The sequence below is a fragment of the Cupressus sempervirens genome, chromosome 3 (genome assembly GCF_028749045.1).
Source record: "Cupressus sempervirens isolate cs-2001-9-10 chromosome 3, ASM2874904v1, whole genome shotgun sequence".
Classification (NCBI taxonomy): Eukaryota; Viridiplantae; Streptophyta; class Pinopsida; order Cupressales; family Cupressaceae; genus Cupressus; species Cupressus sempervirens.
Genome location: NC_143120.1, coordinates 338,299,865 through 338,307,689, shown reverse-complemented (window position 1 = coordinate 338,307,689; position 7,825 = coordinate 338,299,865).

Genomic DNA, 7,825 nt, shown 5'->3' with positions numbered 1-7,825 from the left:
TGTTGTTCTTCAATCCATAATTAATATTTTCAATCAATGTGTTTTCTTTATCTACCTGTACCATGGATTTCATTACCTTTGTCCTAAATAACTTTCTATATTTATCCATCCGCACTTCAATGTCACTTATCGATAAATTAGGATGTAATTCTTTTAGTACTTGCTTCCTCAATTCTTCCATTTTGTGATGCATAGAGCTCCACTTGACTACAATGTAGTACTTAGTTCCTTTGGAATATTATCTTTTACATCTCATGGATATTTCCCGTATTGTCTAAAATGTTTAATCAATGAACCTTAACCATTTTCTTTCCAATATCCAATGATTTTACAAATATTGTGGGATCCATCTTCCCAACTAATCCCACGTCAATAATATATTGTGTTAGTTCCCTAGGGTGTGTTAGAATCTTATACATTATTCTACCAGATTTTCTCTCTCATGAACTTACCTCCCTTTCAAATTAAACTTTTGATTTTCTCATTGTTGGTAGAGTCTTGGCCTAACTCATGGTGATTCTTCTTCTAGTTATTGAAGGTTTTGTTTTTCTTCTTTTAAACACTTTTATCTTGCTGGTTTTGATGACTCGTTCCTCCACTACCTCTTTAAAAGTTCTCATTTCAATGTCATCTTTGCTTTTGTCTTCCTTCTCTTCCTCTTGTTCACTAATAGAGATAGTGGTCTCTTATGGTTTTTCAATTCTTTTTCCTTTCCTCTTATTCTTCTCGAGATTTGATAATTGTAATGATGTTGTGGCCTATGTAACCTCTTACACAAACAATCTTCTTGTAGCTTCATGTTGTTTCTCTTAGGCTTTCTTAATCATTTTTGTCTTTTTTGGTGCTTAGGATTCAAGTCCTTTTCTACTAAAAACTTCTTGATATGTACCTAAATGAGTGGCTAAGGTATCCTTTGGAAAACTTAATATGTAGTTGACATACCTAACAATTTCTTATCTTGTAACCTCACAATCCAATAATGAAACCCAAGATATTTTGGGCTCAATTGGTTGTATCCTACAATGATCAATATTATCTATAAAACATAAAGTATCTATCTACCTTCCCATTACAAATACAAGGATTTGATAATGCTCTTTCATTCTGAGTTAAAACTCTTTAAAGTATGCCCACACAATCATCTTGAATTCTCCTCCTAGCTTCTCAAAATTCTCATTAATCTAATAAATAATTGTCCTATTCTCATTCCATAAAACCTCTCCTATACTAGGGAAAAATTTATTGGCATATAAATGAATGTACATAAGTAGTGATAAATTATATTATTTTTCTTGAGTGCCTATCGTGTGTGCTATCTATATGGTTGTACCTTACATACTATTGTGGTAGTGCGATTGATACACTTTGTATCCAATGATCACCTTTGTAAGTCTAGTATGCTTGTGCTTAACTTTATCAATTATCATTGCCCTCTTGTCTGAAGTGGTTAATTTTCTTTAGCTTGTTCATATTGCTAACTCATAGGGAACATTCCTTTCCTTGTGTTGATAGCCCTATTACCTTGTGAATGATCTCCTTAAGTGATTTTAACAAGCATTTCCTCATCAATCCAAAATGACCCATCATGTACATAACTCAGAACATATCTTATCTATTCCTTGTTAAAGACTTTGGGCATGTGCACCATATGTGTAAGAACTTGGGCTTCAAGGTTCTTGAACTCATCTCTTAGTATTCTATCTACACATTGCTAGATTCATTATACATCTTCTCAATCTCTACATTACCCAATACTACAATTGTGTTGTGAATGAAGGTGCTAATGTCTTTAGTAAATAATACCCTTGGTGGTAGCTGTAATAGATCTTTTAGATCATCCTTTACACTTGATTCCACAAGGTAGATTTTACATTTTGGCTCTATGGCTATGTTAATGCTTACAACAAAGAGTTCTTTCACTATTGCTACTAGTTTTCTCAAAGATTCTTTGTTAGCTCAACGTATACTCCGAACAGAGTTGTCTTCAACTTCTACAAAGAATAAAATATAATTCATGAATGATACACATTATTTGTGTACTATAATATAGGAAAATAAAATTGAAAACATTTTACCAAATCAAAGATTTATAGTAGAAATTACCATAACTTAACATTAAACACAATAATATGCTTTTATTTTATTCAATAATACTAAATATCAACTAGCACATTTTTCAAACTTGTTGGTTAGTTGAATGCTCCTAACTTTTAAGAAGAAAAAGTGAAACCTATTAAATTAATTTAATAACACAATCTACTATCTTCCCTTTACCCCATTTCAATCATTTTAACAAAAATGCAACGTGTGCTAATGGAAGGTTATATGTACTTGGTGGACCTTGTGTAGCTTGGAATAAACCTTCTATAAGTTCTTTGATATTGTTGCTAATAGTAAAAAGAAATTATATTTTCTCATCATTATAGTTGACATTAATCTTTGATAAAAATTGTCTCACTCTATAGTGTACTAAAGGTTTATATACTAATGAACCAAGAAAAGTAAAGATATTTATAATAATTTCAAACAATTCTCTTTTAACTAAATTTTTGTGATGCATTTATGGATTAGTCAATTATATGTGACATATACATGAATTAATCTCATTATGGACATATTTTGTGTAAATGAACTAATCACTTTACAAATTTATCACTATATGGATCTATGTATACTAATATTAGTGTGGAACTGTCATTTAGTAGATTTTATTAAGGTATTATACTATTTTATATAAATTGAACTAGAAGCATAAGGTCAAGTAATGGTTATGAGTTGAGATAGGTTTCAAAGATTATGTCCCAATTGTGTAGATAAAGTCAGTTTGTATCGAAAAGTGAGCTATGTCATTCTAAAAATGGATACATGAGTAGGGAAGCATTGAATAAGTCTTGCAAATGAGTTCCAACTCTTGAAATTTTTATTGTTAATGAGCTTATCTTATTCACTTCAAGATTGAACAATTGTGGTATAGAGCTACTATACTTTTATTGTTTTATAAGGCTACTAAAAAAAGGTTGGTAGTAAAAAGAGGTGATTATTGATATACACATGAGAGATATAGAGCTTAGATTATTTCAAAAGGAAATAAAAGATAGGCTTTTAGGAACATGAATAACAAAATAGATAATATGATGTGAGAGTTGTGTGCTATTTAACAAGGGATATACAAGTAGGGCTATATTTAAGGAGTCTCATATATTTTAAAGAAATGTTAGAATTTTTCTTATTAATGAATTTATCATACTCAACACAAAAGTGTACAATTGTGATATACAACTACAACCATTTTTCTTATTATTTGACAAGATTACAATAAAATTGGATAATAATAATAATATATAATTATTATAAACAGATATATATTTGATGGATATAAATATAACCTAGCTTCTGTCCAAATAAATAAAAAGATAAACCTAAATGAATATATAGATAACATGAAAAATGAGACTTCATGATATTCATCAACATATCCGCATAATTGACTTCTCTCATCAAAGCAAAGACAAAACTAAATGAAGAAAGGATATAACAATGCAAATTATACATATGATTTAGATCTGATGTTGTTCTGTATAAGAAGAGGCGGAGCATAATAGCGTCCAAAAGTAATTGGAACACTCTTGGGACAAGATATTCACTACTTTCAAAATATAGAAATTATTGTTTTATATCATAGGATCTCCATTAGTTAAGCGATTATCAAATATCTGTATACACCATAATGATCCAATTTTAGATATAAATGTTGCAGCATTTGTATTCTTCTAACTGCCTTGTTTTAAAAGGAGGAGAGGAAAAGTAGGCATCCAAAGAACAGTGTCAAATTCTACACAACCGTTTGCTGTTAATACGTGGGTGTTTGCAGTAATACTCGTTGTCAACAACAAAAGAAAGGAGAGGCGATGGATTGTTTACTCTTCAAAATTGCAGTTGCCCTGGTTTTAGTAATGAATGGGTTTGGAAGAAGTGAAGGGGATATTACAAGCATTAAAGCAGGAGATCCAGAAGCGGGTGCCCAGGCTTACATTTTAGCCGGAGAAGTAGATGGGAAATGCCAAACACTGTTAGCTTATGTTAGGAATAACGATGTACGATATTGTGCGGATGATTACATAGATATTCAGAGACAGGTGAATGCGGCACTGGCAAATTTAAATGATCGATCTGGAGAGAAGGACAGAGCAAGAGCTGCCCTTGCTGATCTGGCACAGACAAAGGAGAAGGCGAATCATTGCAAGGACATGATGACAAAAGACAGTGATCAGAGGATAAGAAGGCTGCTCGCATGGCTGGCAGCACGGACTACATCTCTTCTGATATCAATTGATAACACTAACAATATGCTTTTGAAGATTATCTATGGTTAGTGACTTGTGAATGATAATGCCTCCTGGTGATGCTTATTCGTTTCATTAGGACTGGCTAGGTACTTAGTGATATGGAATAACTTGAACTCCTCTGGCGTTCTCTTGAAACCTTTTGGTAGACTGGATGGGGTTTCACCATTGTAGACTTTCTATTTGGATGAATAAATTTATTATTCTGGTATCATTAAAAAAATATTTTATTCAAGGTTCTCAAATAATTCAAAGAGATGTATTTAGAATATTTTTTCATTTTCTTTTGTTTTTTCATATAGTTGCTGTACTTGACCTGACTTTTCCTTTCAACCTAGTGACCTACACACCTCAAACCAGTGGCTTGTGCAATTAGCTCCGGCGTAACCGTAAACTCGATGCTGCCAATTGTCACCGTGCCCTTATGCCAAGAGTTGGCAAGCCTGGAAAACAGTTCTTCATTGAAGCCCTTCATGCCTTCAATGAAACTGGTTAGCCTTGCATACTGAAAGTACTTCTATATCTCCTAATTGTGTTTCAAATCCCTATTGTCCCTTGGTTCAACTTTTTTCAATGGCCCGACCATAATTCTCTAGGGGACAGGCTAATCTCCATCCAAAATGCACTAAAACAAAACAAAGTCAAAATTGTTTTTTTCATTTAATAATTCTTTTCCAATTTTTTTTATTGTTTTCGACTACAAACTATGCAGATCATGAAGATCAAATGTTGAAATTTTAGAAAAATTCATGATGTTTTCTATTTTTTGAAAATTGGTCGCTGTACAATTTAGATGGAGGATAGCCGCATCCATTTTCTAGTTCACAAATTATGACAGCTCATAGATTTGTTGCCTTTAAATTGTCCCTAGTAAATGAATATAGTGTATTTGTGAAGGTTGGTATTGGCATTTAGTTTTACTATTTTTGGAAGATATGTTTAATAGTAGAATTTTTTTTTTAAAGCTTTTGGTATGATTTACTCACTCAAATTTGAAAATAGGAAAAACTAGAAAATTTTCACTTTTGAAAAATATAACAAATATATGATTTTTCATGTTTGAGAACACTTGTTGGGGATGTACTATGGTTATTCTAATTTGTTGAATAGTATTAATGTTTTGTAGTACATTTTATTATTATTTATATATTAGAAATAGAGATCGTATATACATAGACATATAATTTATTATTACTTATATATTAGAGATAGAGATCACATATACCTACACACACACAGACACACAATGATTAATATTATGAATAGATATGTCGACATGTCTATTCATATTTTATTTTTCATATAAATATTCATAGTTGCATTTGAAAAACATATACTAAAAATATGGTAATGCAATTACACTTGCAGTGATCTTGGTACTCCAACATGGTATTAGAGTGGGCTGCAAATGTATAGGAAAATTATTAAGTTTCTTTTTTACAAGGAAATATTTGATAGAATTTGAAAGAAAAATGACAACAACAAACAACAAAATCATGAACGGATTTGATTTATGCCTTCGAGGGCTTGTTGTTGTTACATTTTTTAGAAACTCTTATAGATGTATTTACCTTAGATTATTGACATCATTGATATGGCCTTCCAAGGATTATTGACTTAGGAATAATTTATTGGAATGATCTATTGTCATCTACATACAATATCATAGAGCATATAATATTACTGTCATAAATATATTCACAATGGATAGGATGTTAGTACAGTGGACACATAGAAATCTTAAAGTTAGGGGTGAACAAAAATGGAATATGTGTAGAGAAATTTGATAACAAAAAATACATGCAACATTAAGAAGATCCATGTGAATGATAATAAGCAAATAAGGAAATAAGTGAGCCAGTGGTTGAATAAGTGTCAAAAAAAGTGAAATGGAGGGATGACCAAATAAGGTTTTGAGAGCCCACCTCCACAAGTATAAATGTGAGTATTATAGGCAAGGATAACTTTAAGAAACCCCTCCCGAGAAAAAAATGTAAAGTGCTAGCGAATTTGACATTAAATATGAAGGAAAATTTTCTAATCGAGAGCAATTTTTTCATTTGAGGCAAGGGAATAAAGTATTTTCTATTGGTGAAATTTTCCTTTCCGTATCAAAATTTAATAATAACTGTGGCGAACTAATTTTTTTTTTTGGGGTATGAAAATACATGTAGACAAATTTTTTTGTTGGTCATAAATATTTTCATAATGTAAGAGGCGAATTAATTATTTCATATAACACAAAATATTAGTATAGTTGACTAATATGTCAGTTTCCAAAGAGAGATTATTTAATTTTTTGGTGAATTTATAGAGTTGTAAGTGGTCCATGGCCCACATGCCAAGTGTACACTATATAGTGCACTTGTACTATGCCAATCCATTAAGATAAAATTAATACTATGTCCTTTTTATTGCCAACTTGGTCGTCATCACTTTTAAGGCTATCATTTTTATGATGAAAGGAATTAATTTGGATCATCGATGTAATATAGATCAATGGCTTCAGCTCTATTTCGGGCCTAATTTTCAATGACATACCATAAAGTCTAAATCTTCCCAGAATTAGGACACATGTCCCAAAGACCAAAACATTAAATCATTGGCTAAACAAGAGTAGTTGGAGACACACATCAGTAAAATGGTAGGTGATGTTGAACTTGAGGGAAAGTAATATTTTATTTAAGGGAAAAATAGCATTGTCCAATAAGAAAATATTAGGGAAAGACTGGCAAATTTTTTTAAATAATTGTGTTCTAAATGTAGATTATATTGGCGATTGGACCATGATTTGGGACCAGTTATGTGTAAACTAATGACTGATTAGCTTGGGATTTGGACCCAAATTATTTAATATCTTGGCGACGTGGTTGACCCCATATGTAGGTTTTATTTGCCAAATTGTGATTTCCCAAAGAGACAGAATAGCCAATTGGTGAAGATTCGCCACTAAAAAAATCAGCGATTATAGGTAATGTTCCTTTCATGAATATTCATTTCTATGTTTAATATTATACATTTGTATATAACCATGTTTATCTATAAATATCTATTAAAGAAATGATTAACATATTTATGACATGAATATAATATATTCTAATAAAGTATTTATGAAAGATTCAAATATGAAGGTTAACTCAATGATAATTGATATTTTGTGCTATTAATTAAATTTTTAATGTCCTTATAATTATTGAGAATAATTATTAAAGTTATTATTATTATTATTAGTATGAGAATTGTGTGCCTTGATCTTTTCCTCCGAGAATGTTATTGTAGGAAAAGGAAGATTGATTTCAAATTTAGAGGGAGACTAAGATTCAAAAAGAGCCTGATATTTCAATAGATGCAACCTTGAAAGAGAGGGAGCAGATAAAGGAGATGGTTCTGTCAACCTTCAGTGATCTCTAATGTATTGATTATGGGGGAGTAGACCATGTTGAAGATGAATTCTCTAGTGATTAATAAATTATAGCAGTCAA